Source organism: Passer domesticus, chromosome 2 (assembly GCF_036417665.1).
Source record: "Passer domesticus isolate bPasDom1 chromosome 2, bPasDom1.hap1, whole genome shotgun sequence".
Lineage (NCBI taxonomy): Eukaryota > Metazoa > Chordata > Aves > Passeriformes > Passeridae > Passer > Passer domesticus.
The window spans coordinates 23994913-24010194 of NC_087475.1; the positions used below are offsets into that span (position 1 = coordinate 23994913).

Here is a 15282-nt window from a genome sequence, read left to right on the forward strand (position 1 = left end):
ACAACTCAATTCACAAGACTGTGAAAAATGGTAAAACCAGCTAGTATTGGCAGCAGGCCAAAGCAATTAGCTAATATTGATAATTAGAAAATTAAGCAATTAGTTAAGAATGTTACTATGAGCTGTGCAGGGCTGTTTTCTCTGGAAACAGAAACTCATGCCAAAAGAGCTATATATTCCTTGGATGCAATTCAGTTCATTCACAGGGAATGGCTATACTGCCTTGTTTCTAGCCAATAGATTTCATTCATAAATGTTTATTCCTCATGGCTAACTAAGCAGCCCTGACATTTGTGTTGGTGCCATGGAAGTGAAAAATTGGGATTTTGATTGTCTTATGTGATGACTAATTCATCACTTTAAGCTTACTTGAACATGAATAAAGATGAGAAGCATTTTTTCAACAGTTTTGGGGGGTTATATCAGTCTGGAAAAACCTACAAGTTTCCAATTTTTTCCCCTCCCCCAAATTATTCTGCCCCATAATATATCAAGTGGATTTTATTTATCCTGTAATAGCTGAGAAATGCTGAAGAATAGTAAATTGTGTACAATTTTCATAGGAAAACATGCTTCTATAACTTTTTTGAAGAAAATTTCCTTGCACTTTGTCATGACTTAATGTCTTTCAGCCTGACAGATGTTTGAGGAAAAGCTTTCTTCAATTTGTTCCTTTATATAGAGCTACTTATTCCTGCTCCTTCTAAATCCTCAAATAACATCCTGCCTCTTCAATCTTTCTTTTATGTAAGTGTAGAGTAAGTGGAAGTACTAATAGTTTAAGATCATCTAAGATTGTGAAACTCATACCTAGGATGAAAAAATCAAAAGAGGTGATTGTGAAAATTAATACCAAAAGTGCAATATGATGCCAATTGTTCTGAAGTGAACGGTATACTTCACAGTAAAATTATAACCATTAAAACCAGTAAAGAAATTTAAATAGAAGTTAATTATTATGCAAAAAACAACAACAAAAACAACAAAAAAAAAACCCAGACAAAAAAACAAGCAAAAAAAAAGCAGATTAACTGTTGCAGAGTAGCAGTTTAGCTAACAGATGGTTAATAGTCATCTTTAGTGTTTAACTTCCATTTAAATTGTGGATCAGCCATGTAGAACAACATTATAAAAGAAACAATTGAATCAAACAATAGTTAAGAAATGCTGAAGAGAATGTATTTAATGCTTTGCATAAAGGTACATTGTTAGATAATATCAATCAAAAAATAAAGAAATTAAAAAGAAAAGCCTTAATCACAACTGAAGATAAAAAAAGAGACAAAATAATTTTCAAAGGTGTTCTTCTGTAAATTCCTCCAACATGGAACCTTCCCATGGGCTGGAGGCATGGGTCCCTTCCCTCAGGAATGAAGTGCTACAGTGTGGGTCCCCCATGGGGCCACAAGTCCTACCAGAACCCTGAACCATGAGGTCACAGTTTTCTTTGGTCATCCATCAGTTGCAGCAGGGGTCCTACACAGGCTGCAGGTGCACTGTGGACCTCCATGGGCTGTAGGGCACAGCTGCCTCACCAGGGTCTGTCTGCACCATGGTCTGCAGGGGAATATCCATGCTGACTCCTGCAGCACCTCCTCGCCCTCTCTATTCCCTGACCTTGGTGTCTGCAGGGCTGTGTCCCACTCCTCTCTTCAGGAGGCTGTTGTGGAACATTTTTCTCCTTTCTTAAATAAGTTATCCCTGAGGTGCTTACATCTTCACTGATGTGCTCGGCCTTGCAGTGGGTCTGTCTTGGATCCACCTGGAATTTGGTTCTGTTGGACATGGGGAAAGCGTCTCAGAGAAGCCACTCCTGTAGGTCCCCTCCCCTCCCCTCCCCTCCCCTCCCCTCCCCTCCCCTCCCCTCCCCTCCCCTCCCCTCCCCTCCCCTCCCCTCCCCTCCAAATTAACATGAATAACACAGAACTAGAAGGAGCATCAGAAGGTCATTAGTGCAAGCTATGCCTCTAGGAATGAGCAATATTTATGTGATTTTTAGCAGATGCTCAGGATGGAATTTATAAAAACCTATGTAAGACTTCACAACTTCCCCAGGCAACTCCACTGTTTCCCTAAGCTTGAAATTACTAAAAGGTTCTCTGATATCTAAACTAAATGTTACTCAATGCAATGTAAGCAGCTTAGTGTTTGTTCTGTCTTCTACAGTTTCATTGAACAGACAGCCATTCCCTCCCTAAAAATACTTTTATAAATTTAAAATTTTTTGTATATATCTTACAAATTTTCCTCCATTTTAAGGTAAATAGCCCAATTGTTTAAAATAAATATTTCATATTATATTATAAGCATCTACATACTAGCATACAAACAAAAGAAAAAAAACATCAATCTATGTATGACAGATTATAGCACAAATTATATTGATAACAGTATTAATCTGCACTGTTTCAGACTTGGCCTCTTTTCTGTTGAAATTACATGCATTTAATGAATTCAGTCATAGTGATAACACATCTTATACTCAAGAACTTAGCTAACATTCAAGATGCATCAAATAAAGTTTGGGGGCTATAAAAGGGGAGCACAGAAAAGAAGAAAATAGCAAATAAATAGACTTGTGTTATCTGGCTATGAAAACCTCTCTCAAGGAGAGAGAGGTAATTAAGTAAAGCAAGAGCTGAAGAGGCAAAAACTGCTGTCATGTAAGGGCTTAGTCAGTTAGAGAAGTCTTATACCTTTAATTGGCAAGGTCAATGAAGGTCTTTTAATTGGCAAGGTCTCAGTGAAGCAAGCAGCGCACACAAGTAGAATCACAGAATCATTTAAGCTGAGAAAGACCTTTAAATCAATGTATCCGAGTGTGAATCCAGCACAGGCAAGTCTGCAGCTAAACCATGCTCCTAGGTGCCCCATCCACGTCTTTTAAATAAGTCTAGGGATAGTGACTCAACCACTTTTCTGGAAAGCCCATTCCAATGTTTGACAACCTTTTTAGTAAAGAAATTTTGCATAATACAAGTGGTTGTCAGCATATAGAAGTACATAGATTCCTTTAACTTCCCTTTGCTTGTGTCTCTTCCAGTCTTTTAGTTCTACAAATAAATTTTATGTCACATTCTAAATTTAAGAGGAAACTGCCTACGTATGTCTAAGACTCCTTAGGATGTGGAAACTGATTATTTGCTGATTTTCATCCTGAATAGAAGCTGAGGTTTTATTAAACAAGGACTGAAGTTCTCTATTTTATTTCTGTGACAAAGAATCTTGTGAAGGACTATAATTTTGACAGTGGCTAATGCTTCTGAAGTTAAAGAAGATATTTTAAAAGTTACAGGGCACAAAAAGGAAAGAAATGCAAAAAGTCAGGAAGACATGAAAGTGTGTTATAAGATTTATTTTTAAAAAACATGGAAAAAAGAGAAAGAAATTTAAAAATTGAAATGAGAGTTTGATTTAAAAAATCATACAGTATTTAGAAGCCAAAAATAGATTCACTTTTGCAGCAAGAGAAATTGACATGAATTGCAGAGGGTTTTTATCAGTATAAGTAGTGCTTTTTTGTGATTCTCCTTCACATGCCCTGACTATTCTGAGCTCTGACTTACTTCTGCCTGTACTCAATTCCTTGGGAATAACGAACCCTGGCAATCAGCTCCCTTTGTCTCTCACTTCTTTTTCTGCTTTCCTGAATGCTGTACTATATCTTCTTGACTGAGTAGCTTCCTTTTCTCTTCTGGCAGAGAATGAGATATAAAAGGAGTTTTGCTGACTACAAATAGGAACAAGAAATCTGTCAACTTCTTCACTGCTGCTCAAGGCAACAATGAAGGTTACAGGATTTTTACAAACAAACTTTCTGGTTTTTTGTCCAAGTGATAGAATTAGCATGCAGACAAGGAGTCCAGGAAAGACACACAAGTTACTTTTCCTGCACCACAGATTTTACATATTAGTTTATCTACTTTTATGTTAGAGCACCAGTGTGAACCTACTCAGGTTGTCATACCTTGTCAATAATTTTAAGCAATAGATAAGTTAAAATATTGGCATGAGGCAGAACAGAAAGTATGGAGATCTTCAGAAGAAATTTTCTAATGGAATATATTGGAGGATGAGAATGAGGGAAAATATCTATAAAATATATGTTCTGTATCAAATTGTGTTTAGTGTTCATTACCATGGTCTGGTGACAAAGATGAGTTAGAGAGCTCATCTTTGAGGAGAGGGGAAAGAAAGGCTGCTTCTCTACATGTAATCTGAGAAGCTGGTAGGATTTTATATTCACTTGCACCTAAGTTTCCAGTGGTTTCTGGAATGTCATGCTCCACATAGTTGCACTCACTTTGAGGGAGAGCATTTATGACACTGTGACAATGCTGTGTTGTTTACACTGACCCAGCTCATATATGGGTAATGCTGTCCCTGTATTAAAACTAAATTTGCTGGTGCAATTTCTTTTACTAGACTTTTGGGTTTGAAGCATACTGAACTCTTGAGTTTGCTGTGAGGTTCACTTATTTAACCACTTCTTCAATTAGTAATATATTAACATCATGAAAGATTTTGTGGCTTGTGAAATCAATTTGCTTGGTTTTGCTTTGGGCAAAGATCAATACTGTACTGTAATGGTATATGGATTCTCAAGAAAACAAAAAAACTAAAAAAAAATTAGTCAATACTGCTAACTGTTATTCTCATATATTAAAATTTATGGGCAGAAAAAATCAAACAGGATTTTAAAATGGATGGTTTTATCGAGGAAAAAAAGTGTTATTCTTTTTGATGGTGCATATAATTTTCATTGTGGCAGGATTTCTGAGAGACCATAACTACTAAAATATGAAATGCAATTGTTCTGAAAATATTCGTTGATGAGAAACTATAATTCTCAAAATTTCAAGAGGTGATCCAGTGGTCACCAATGAAAGAGACAAGATAGGAAAAAATGTTTCATGTTCCTAAGTGATTAGGGATTTTCTTCTAATGAATTCAAGCAATATTATTAAAAATTGCTTAACTAACCATTTCAAAGCAAAGTAAAAACAAGTTCAGGTTGTTGATAATACTCACTCTCTTAAAAAATTCAACCTATCTCTTCTTAAGAGTGTGTAATATGAAATATTGAAGGTTTCTCCTATAATGTAAGAATTACAAATTAAAATACATAAGAAAGGATGAAAATAATAGCTTTTTTTTTCCAAAAGAATTAAAAACTTCCAGTAACAACCTCTGAAAATAACCTAGAAATAATCTTTGTCTTCTTTTTTCCAACTATATCCATAAAGTTATGAAGCACAGAGCTTCTGTTTGGGTACTCTACTGAAAAAGAAAATTAATTAAGAAAATAATAATTTATGACTAAATATTTCTGTGTACAAGTAATTTGGTTTATTCAGTGATTCAGATAACAAAACAGTGATCAGGAATCTGCTATTAGAGGTGACAACACAACTTTTGACATATCAAATCCTTTAAACTGAGCTAGAACTAAGAACAACTTATGCATTGTCCTTCTACGAATATGGAATTGGTCTACAGAAATTATGAGTAGTGGCATCACATCTTTAAAGCAGATGTTATCAAAGGTGCAGATGAAGAAAGCAGCATTATCTTTAATAATCTTATATACTTTGAGAAATGGTATGCAATGCTGAAAAATTAATAAACAATAAGTACAAAGAAAAGTTGCATTCTGTCTCCCAGTTGCTAACCACTAGTTGTTAACCACTTGTGGTAGTTTACATAATTTAGAATTATGACACAGTATTATTCTTCTGAATGATTTGTCTGAAGGATTCTTTCCACAAGAGACTGGGAAAATGTAGTCTCATGGACTGTTGCTGGCTTATTTAGCCTTCAGATTTTGCAAAAACTGCAGAATTTCGATCAAATAGTTTTAAATTACCACTTTAAGACCTCATGTTCAATTGAGATATTATTTCACAACTACAAAAAAAAAGTATTTTCAGTAAATTGGCCATATGAACAGTTATTGAACACATGTCTGTGTGACTGATTCTGTCACAAGGAAGCAAATTTGCCCAGTAATTCCTTTACGTGGCTTAAGAACTGCAGCTGAAATAAATGGCATATTCAGAGATACACAATTTCACAATTTAATAGTTTCAAAAATGGAAGGGGTGGTGGGCTTTACTACACCATTTGATAAAATGTTTCATTTATTGAAGTCAATTTTTGTTAAAATTGTATGCTATATTGCTATTTGTGGTTGCTAACTTTGACCTCATGTTATCTGGCACTCAAAGGTTACAGGCAGCTCTGACTTCAAGATTTTGCATCACTAAGTCCATACATAATGTCAGATTTTTTTGCAATGACAACACATGAACAAATCACACTAGCTGGTTAACTATGAAGATGATCCAAGTCTTTTCCTGTACATCCCACAATGACTGTTCTTTTCATGATTAAAACTAATAATTTTCATTTACTCTTGTTTTGATAGTAAAAGAAGATAATCTAGAGTAGTTATCTCATTTATATCACAAAAACAGTAACCTTTCTTCCTCTAAAAGGTCTCTGTTGAATTATTTTTAGAATCCATTGAATAGCGCTGAGCAGCATTTTTTCGAATTATGCTCATTGTTATGTTGGGTTTTTAGCATCATTTTGCTTTAATCCACCGGCGGGGTCCTGTAGCAATGAACCCAGTTGCCATGCCTCAGACGTGAGTCACAACACCAGGCTGGGGCAGCTCATTCCTGAAGGGCAGCAGCCAGGAAGGGGCCCATGCTGAAGCAGTTTGTGAGGAGCTGCAAGCCGTGGGAAAGACTTGCACTGGAGAAGTCCATGGAAGACAGTCCTCCATGAGAAGGGTCTATCAAGAGAAGAGAGTGAGGAGTTCTCCCCCTGTGGAAGAAGCATCAGAGGAAATGTGTAAGCATAACACCCATTCCCCATTCTCCTGTTCCAGTTGGGCAGAGAAGATAAAGAAGTGAGAATAATGTTAAGACTGGGAAGGAGGGAGGTGGGAGGGAAGGTGTTTTTAGCATTTGGTTTACTTCTCATTATCCTACTGCGATTTAATTAGTAATAAATTAAATTAGTTTCCCCAAGCTAAGTCTGCTTTGCCTATGACAGTAATTGCTGAGTGATCTCCCCCTGCCCTTATTTCAATTTATGTGTCTTTCTTTATGTTTTCTCCCTCCAATCCAGTTGACGAGGGAAGCGATAGAGCAGCTTTGGCAGTCATCTGGCATCCAGAAAGGGAAAACACCATCTGAGTTTAGAATATTCAGCTCATTAAATGAAAGATAATCACTTTACTACGAAAGAGTTTCAAACTACACCATGTTTTGTAGATTCCTCAGCTTTGTCTATTAGAGTTGCTTCTGTTAGCTACCATCTGAACAGTAACTTTTCATTCCCTATAATCTAATAAATCTTCTGCATATCCCCTTTTCTTTCTCTTATCTTTCTTTCTCACTCCTACGTCATGGTAGCTTAATCTCTAACTTTCTTCTAAACCATTTTTTTTCTTTTTTGGTATAAGTGATACATTCCTTTTTCCTTTTCATTACAGAGACAAGTTCCTTATACCTATTAAAAAAAAAGAAAGAAAAGAAATTAAAATACACTTATGGGATTCTAAAATTTATGCCTCACATTCATCAATAAATACATGCTTTTTGATACGAAAAAAAAAATCCTCAAGTTCAAATGGTAATTAGAAAAACTAGTGTAAAGCAGTCAGAATCAATGAAGTGAGTCAACAAATCACAGTTTGGACAGAAAAGACACTAAAACACTTAAAACTTACCAAACAAATAGAAAGAGAAATGTTTCAATCAGCTAGATATCTTAAATAAAGTTCCCTCCCCAATCAAAGAAACCCTTCAAAGGCATGCTGAGTCAGGCACAGCTCACCATGAATAAAAGTTTTCTGCTTCTCATTTTTTTCCCCATTATTCTCCTTTTCACACCTGGGAGCCTCAGTAGTATTTTAATGTTTAATGATGATGGTTTTTCTCCATTCAATAACTTGATTTGAATAATGGTCTGCATAATGCTACAAAATGGAGTATGGTAATGTTGCTTTATCACCTGAGGCAGTAGAGTTTGCTTCTCCAAAGAAAGAAATTTTCATTGGACAGGCAACAAAATGAAGTAAATTCCTGAACTCCTGCAGGGCACTTTTATCTGTTACACTCATGACATTTTAACTGAAAGTGTGTAGATCCAATTAGTCAGAACTAAAATTGTAATCAATACTGATTTATGAAAATTTCCCACATGTAAAACTACTTGTTTGGGCAAAATAAATTGTTACTTGTATAGTTTAATCTCTGTGATTTCTTATATTTCTTTGTTCATGAAAATAATAAACCTATTTGTCAGAATTGAAAACTTCCAACTGCAGACATCTGAAACACATATTTTTCTACATGTATATGTACAGATGTCTACGGCTGCTCTGAGGACAAGAAACTCCAGGCTCAGAGGTCTTATATAAGAGGAATGAAACTGGATCAGCTCCTGACTGGAGATTGCTTGTGATGTTGTGAAAATTAATGCTAGCTAGTTGCCAGACATTCATCTGTTCTTTTACAGATTAATTTCTGTGATCTCTAGCCCCAAGCAAGCCTGAGAGTATTACAAGCATCACAGTCTTGTAGGCTGGAATCCCTTTGAAAGTGAGATATTTTTAATCATTTTAATTGTCTTTCCCTTGAACTTTTCATTTCTGCCATAGCTGCCTTGAAACACACCAATCTTCAATCAATATTCCATGTGCTGGTACCTCATAATTTTTATTTTGTCATCTCTTTATTGATACCTTCATTTACATTTCTGCTTAAAGTTTGTAAGTTTTCCTTCTATATCATTTTGTGACTGTGCCAGCATGCCCACCAATGTCTAAACAGCTTTTCCTGAGTTACCACCACCAAAGGTGGATCATGCAGCCAAAGAAAGAAAAAGGGATTCTGTAAGTAGAAGCTCAGAATATGACTGGTTTTGCTCACACCAGAGTTCTAGGAAGTGTTATTCACTTTTCTCAAGTAGCAAGTGATAGGAGGAGGTGAAATGGGCTCAAGTTGCAACAGTGGAAGTTGAGAATGGAAAAAAAAAATTATCTTACAAACCATTGTCAAATGGTCATTATAAAATATTTCTCTTGGCAAAGAAAGCTTTTAACGTGGAAGGCAATGATTTTTGGGAAATTTCTGCTTCCAAACAACACAAGACAAAACTGAAGCATGGAGTCCCTCTCTCTAGAGTATTAGACACAAAAGTTTTGATTTTTTCAAATGACTGCTATTTCTTCTTTGGAGAATAATTTTCTGTTTCTGTATTTGAAGCACATCATCTACCTCCTCTTGGCTCCATGTACAGTAGTAAATTACAGCAAATCTATTACAAGTAAAAAAAAAAAAAATCAAACAGAATACTTTATAAGATAAACCCCCCTAGCTCACTCCAAATAGAAAATTTAGCAAAATGAAGGATGACAGTGACACAGAAATTTGCTTTATGCATTTATAAGGATTTAGGAAATACTAATTTTCTTCTAGTTTCATAATTTCTTGTAAAATATATTTATTCTTTATTATGTAGATATTTTTGTATACCTTAAAATTTAAAAAATACATAGATAGTTGGATGAACTTAATGATAAAACTCAAACAGAACCAATCTCTCCAATGAACTAAACCTATTTTTATATGACATAATTAGTTCTACAGACATCTGTGAAATATATGAGGCAGAATAATTTAGAAGCATATTATTTTAAATATGAGATTAGCAACCAAACATGTTTCCTCCTGGTGACTGAGAAAATCAAAGTGCAGCCTTTTAAAATGCTGAATTACAACAAGGGATACAAATAAGAGGTTACAATGGAATAATGGATAACAAAAAATACAACTTACAAACCAAACAATGCAGAAACAAATAGGATCTTCACAACTCCACAATTAGGAGAGCAGAGAATGACAAAATATACTTGTTAGTAAATCTAAAACCACAGAAATTAGTTCAAGGTTGTCTTCCCTGTTATTCTATCGCTCAATAAAACTGTCTGTTTACTGAGTCTAAAAAGTGAATAAAGCTGACAATGGCTCACTCCTAGAAAAAAAAAAAAAACCAAAAACAAAACACAGTCAAGATCATATGAAACTGATAGTTATTGAGCCCTTTAAAAACATATAGCATCACTTTAAAATCAAACTGCCACTTTAGGAGTAGCAACAATTTTATATGAGGTTTTCACTGCCATTCAAATCAATTGTAGTTTCATGTTGAATAATGTGTAAGTAGTGTTTCAAGCCTTCAGGAAGCACCACAATAATTCATATTAAGATGACAAGGCTGTGAACTGTCCCATATTGCCTCTTAGTTTTATTTTTTTAAATTTTTCATTCAGTTAAACACAATCTATTACCTCTAATAAAACTCAATTTTCAATTGGATATACGAATTATATCTGAGTATGAGATGTGCAATAAAAAATGCCCAGAAAAGTGGTTAAGGCAAATTTGCTTTAGTAGCTATAAGGGAAAGAATCGCCTCTTCGCCTCTTCCAGATTTTTGGTAGGGGTTTGTTTTTTTGGGTGTTTTTGTTTTGTTTTTTTGTTGTTGTTGTTGGTTTGTTTTGTTTTGGTTTTTGTTTTTTGGGGGTTTTTTGTTTGGTTTTTTTTTTTTTCTGTTTGGATTGGTTTGTTTTTGTTGGTTTTTGGGGTTTTTTGTGGTTTGGTTTTTTTTTAATTTTTGTTTCTTTAGTTTTGTGGTTGTTTTGTTTGTATTTCTTTAATCACCATAAAGCAATATATACCTTTCCAGGACACTGTAGACCTACTAGAGAATCTGGTCTGATGGCACAATTCAATCCTTTTTTGCACTGCTCAGTGAAAACATCAAAACCACCAGGGTCTAGCTACAAAGGAGTTTATTGACACTTCACATATTATTATAAGTGTGTCCCTTGTAGAAACTGCTGACTCTAATAAATGCATTTTGGTTAAGCAGGTAAAATGTTTCACTAAATTAGATTAAATGCTATTTTGCATTTCAGATGGCATTGTTTTTTGATTGCCAATACATAAAGAAGTAGAAAGTCATTGATTTGCAAAATGAAGAGGCAGAGATTCATCTAATATTACATGTCCTGATATCTCAAGTGAAAAAGTCTGTATTTGTATGAAAATAAATTTATCCAAAGTGAGCTTTCTAGTTTTGTCAAATTATAGTGTGGTGGCTTAATATTTGTTCATTTGACATACTCAACAAAACACTGGAAAAACTGGTTCCAAAGCCAGAAGAACATCATTGAGATCTCAGAAGAACATCACTGAGATCTCAAAGTGAAATGTACAAATATTTCTTTTTCCTGGAAATAAACTACAGTAATTATTCTGGAAAATTTATTTTATCATAATCAAAGAAACAAACAAACAAAATCAATAGTTCCCATATTTGACTAGAATAATTTCCACAATTGTCTTAAGTCCCTTAAGAAAAATAATAAAAATAAATCACTGTACATTGATTTTTAACTTTCATTATTAGATTATTGAAATATTAGTGCAATCTTTTTCATCTATTTTAAATCAGTAGCAAGACTTGTCATTATTTAGATGTAAAAGAGAATATATTGCTAGCAAGATTTTTGATTTATGAATTGCATTAAACATTGACTTTTGTTTTTTCCAAAAGCAATAAAGATTATGAATTTCGATACTTTTCCACCTATATTAACAAGATGTACAGAGATAAAGAATGACAAAACAAGTAGGCCAGATGATAATTTGGTCTGGCTGTTTGATATCATAATTTTCTGTAAATTATCTTGATGTGCAGGATAAAGAAGATAAAGTCTGTTAAATAAGAATTGTAACTTCCTTTATGACAAAATTAAGGTTCTTAAAAAAATGCTAGTCACATTGAGAGAGACTGCATCCTGTTGAAAACACTGATCCCAACAACATGTAGCATTCCCTTGTACTTTCTTTGCCTGAAGATTTATTAAGACTCACATTTAAAATTTTAAAAAAATATTACTGAAGAAAACCTATTTCCTTCTCAATAGAGACTACATGTATGGTATTTTTCGATGGCTATCTCCTGTAAATGTCCATATTGCTATGAGGACACAGTGCACCATCTCCTTGTGCTCTGGGCTCCCCTGCTGCCTCCTTGGCTCTACTGAGGGCACCGGGCCCTGGCAGAGTTGGGGGGCAGCAACAACACTGAACTGTGCAGCTGGAGAGCTGAGGCAACCTGGTGCACATTGACCTGCTCCATACTCTTGTGTAAACAGGAACATTTTGGTTTATTCTGGACTGTGCTTGTAGAGACAATATTCTTTGTTCAGCCCAGCATCAGGGAAAATTTGTTCGAGCTGTCATGTTCCACACTGCTTCTCGCTTCTTTTGCACCCAAACCACTTACACCTGAGAGAGCCTTACAAACCATGCTTTACTAATATTATTCATTATTTTTTTGCTTTGATGGGCCCTCTGGGGAACTTGTCAGAGAAAAAACTGCACATGTATAGATATGTCCAGAGTTCGCAAAAGGCAACTTCAGCTAAACAAGTTACAAACAAGTACAAGTTACGCATCGTACAAAAAGAACATTTGTTGCAGACAAAATTAACCTTGATATTCTCGCATATAGATTGCATTATTTAAGGAGAAAAGGAAATATGACTATATTTTGAAATCCTTCTGTTTCAGCTAACATTTTTCATTGCTTACAGCTTTGTGTTAAGAACGTATTTATAACTGTTCTTGGTAACATTAGTCGCAGAAAACATGGACAGATGAAGGCACATGGTGGTTTCAGAATTGGAAAATTTCAAAGAAAAGAAAAAGGGAAGAAATCTTTATGAAACTTGTCAGTGATCGCATGGGTTTTTTAAGCTTGATATCTGTGTCTAAAAATCAAAGTCCCAGTGGATAAAGGTAAAAGTCACTTAACTGACAGAATTCCTGAGTGACTGAAAACTTGCATCTGTTCTTTATAGGTTCATCTTTAAGATTTCTCACTAGAAAACAGCAGTTGAAAAGATTATCTTACAGCAGTACTAAATAATAGACTGTTCTGCGACATTCAAAGGTCTGAGGCTCCCTGTGGAACTAATGACATTTGTACAGCAAGTCAGGCTGCTTCTGCAAAGGAGGATGGTGGAAGAGGGAAAATGATAGTTTTTTGACAGAATGTTAACCCCAAGTTGCCAGATTTTCTAAAAGATAACTGCAAATGAGAGAGCTCTAATAACACTTCTAATAAAGGACCAAAGTCCTAGATTAATTTTAAACTCATACACTTCCACTGATTTTGATGTTCACAGCTGATGCTCTGTCCCCGACACTTGGGAGAGAGGAAATAAATGCCATATTGCTGTGCTCTGACAACAGATCAGTAAGGTACATTTTCTCAGAGGATATAATAAGCACTTTATTAAGGACACTTCCTTTTGCTTGTCATTGCAACACTCTATTTTTTCTTTTCCTTTAAACACCGAAGTTTAAAAGGTTTCTCCGGACTCGTTTGAAGTATGTCTCATTCAGCCATTAAGCATTGTCGTGGCCTCCAAATGAGATCTGTTCCTATGTTTAATCCACTTCTACACTGAAAAAAATATTAAGGAGAATTAAATCATGGTCTTTTCTCACCCAGGAGACAATTTGACCTTACATGTCCTGAATGCCCTTAGTACAGGGCTGTAACATGTGCAGGAAAAATATTGGGAAGACTCTTCATATCTCTGATTGAATGTGAGGAAAATTGCAGCTGGGAATTTAAGAGTCAGAGGGAAAGAAGGCAAGTGAATGAGCATAACTTGCTTGTGTCCTGGAAGAGAGAAGAGCTCAGCTCCAGACCTCATGCCTGGTTGTGTTTTACATCCTCATCTCTTTGGCTAGCCCTCTTTACTGGGAATCTTTTTTCAGTGTACGATAGCACAAGGGATAAGAGTTTACATGTCTCTGATATCCCACAATCCTGATGCTCAAGCCCATCTCCTGGTGTATGAGAGTCAAATTATTTCATAACAAGATAGGTCTGCTGAGGAAAATTGCCACCAAAATATTTGTAAAAGTCATTTTGTTCTGCTGCTTTCTACCACCCATTGCCTGATGCAGCTGTCTGTGAGGACCAGCACAATTACCTGCTTTGTAGATTTCTTTAGGGATTTAAACAGAATTGGGCAGCTATCTGTCTAAAGTCATATAACAAGAGAACTCAGTTGGAAGAAGAACATTATCTTCTCAACAGGGCAGCTAAATCTGTGTTTAAGCACTCAGTCAATTTCTGCCTCAAGAAGCTGGAGACTTAGGCAGTGTTAGAAGTAGATGCTCTTGATTACTGTCTGAATCTTGAACCGAGAGCCCAAATTCCCAGCTGAGACATGTTTCCCAGGGTTGCATTTAGCCCCATGGGCAGGCAGCATTACCTACTGGCACTTGCTGTGTCTATCACCTCAAAACCTGCTCAGTCTTTCTCACTTTAAACATAGGCATGCAGAGAAACTGAGACACCATAAAGGTTTTAGAGACGTGACAGGATTTCTCACTAGGATTACAAAAGAGATAAAGAGAGAGATTTACTGTGCATTACTAAAAATATGGCCCTTCAGGGTCAGCCTGTGCTTTGAAAAACATTTTCATGAAACATTGCATGCTGTCTAGCTAGAAGAGTAACAAGCTATGTTTGGGCATAGGACTAGCATTTAAACCAAAGTAGTCATTATATCTCTCCAGCTATATACTCATGTGTTGCCATCTTGTTGCAAAGGTTTCATACCTTCTTGGTGCTTTTCATGGGCAACTCCTCTCAGCACAGCCAACAAACTCCATCTCACATCTCCACCAGCCAACCTGCTCTTTTACAATACCCCTCTTAATTGGATCCAGTTGTGGCCTGTTAAGGGCAGGCTTGTTCTTAATGCTTGATAATTAGCACAGCTGTAACTCCTTAGGGGTGAGATTACCTTCACCACTATCTCTATTCTCCTACCTTCTATCTATCCACACTCATGTTACCTATGTTAGCTAAATGCAGACTTAGAATAAAATTTCCCCTGAGGCATAATGTTCCATATGTACTGGGTATAATATTTTCTCTGGTAGCTGTTTACATTTCCAAATGTTTGGTGTAGACAAACAGCTTTTTAGATTTTCTGGCCTGTTGACTATACTGAAACCATCCATGCCCTCCCCATCTCTCAACTACCATATGTGAAAGTGTTTTTTGTCAGCAGAAACTTCCTGAACAAACTTTAAATCTTAACTTTTGTAGCTGTTACAAAGAAAGTCAGTAATGCCTTGTACTGTTTTGGCTTTAAAGGTTCCTTTT

The 15282-nt window shown here is 35.6% G+C and overlaps 1 long non-coding RNA gene across 1 annotated transcript; it reads right to left on the reverse strand.

Annotated features, from left to right (window-relative positions):
* Window positions 1-6063: 6063 nt before the first annotated feature.
* On the reverse strand, window positions 6064-14778 carry LOC135295259 (uncharacterized). The gene is made up of 2 exons (XR_010357297.1): window positions 14731-14778; window positions 6064-6831 (listed from the first exon to the last, which is right to left on the reverse strand). It is a non-coding gene; the product is annotated as an uncharacterized LOC135295259 (long non-coding RNA).
* Between the last annotated feature and the right edge of the window lie 504 nt (window positions 14779-15282).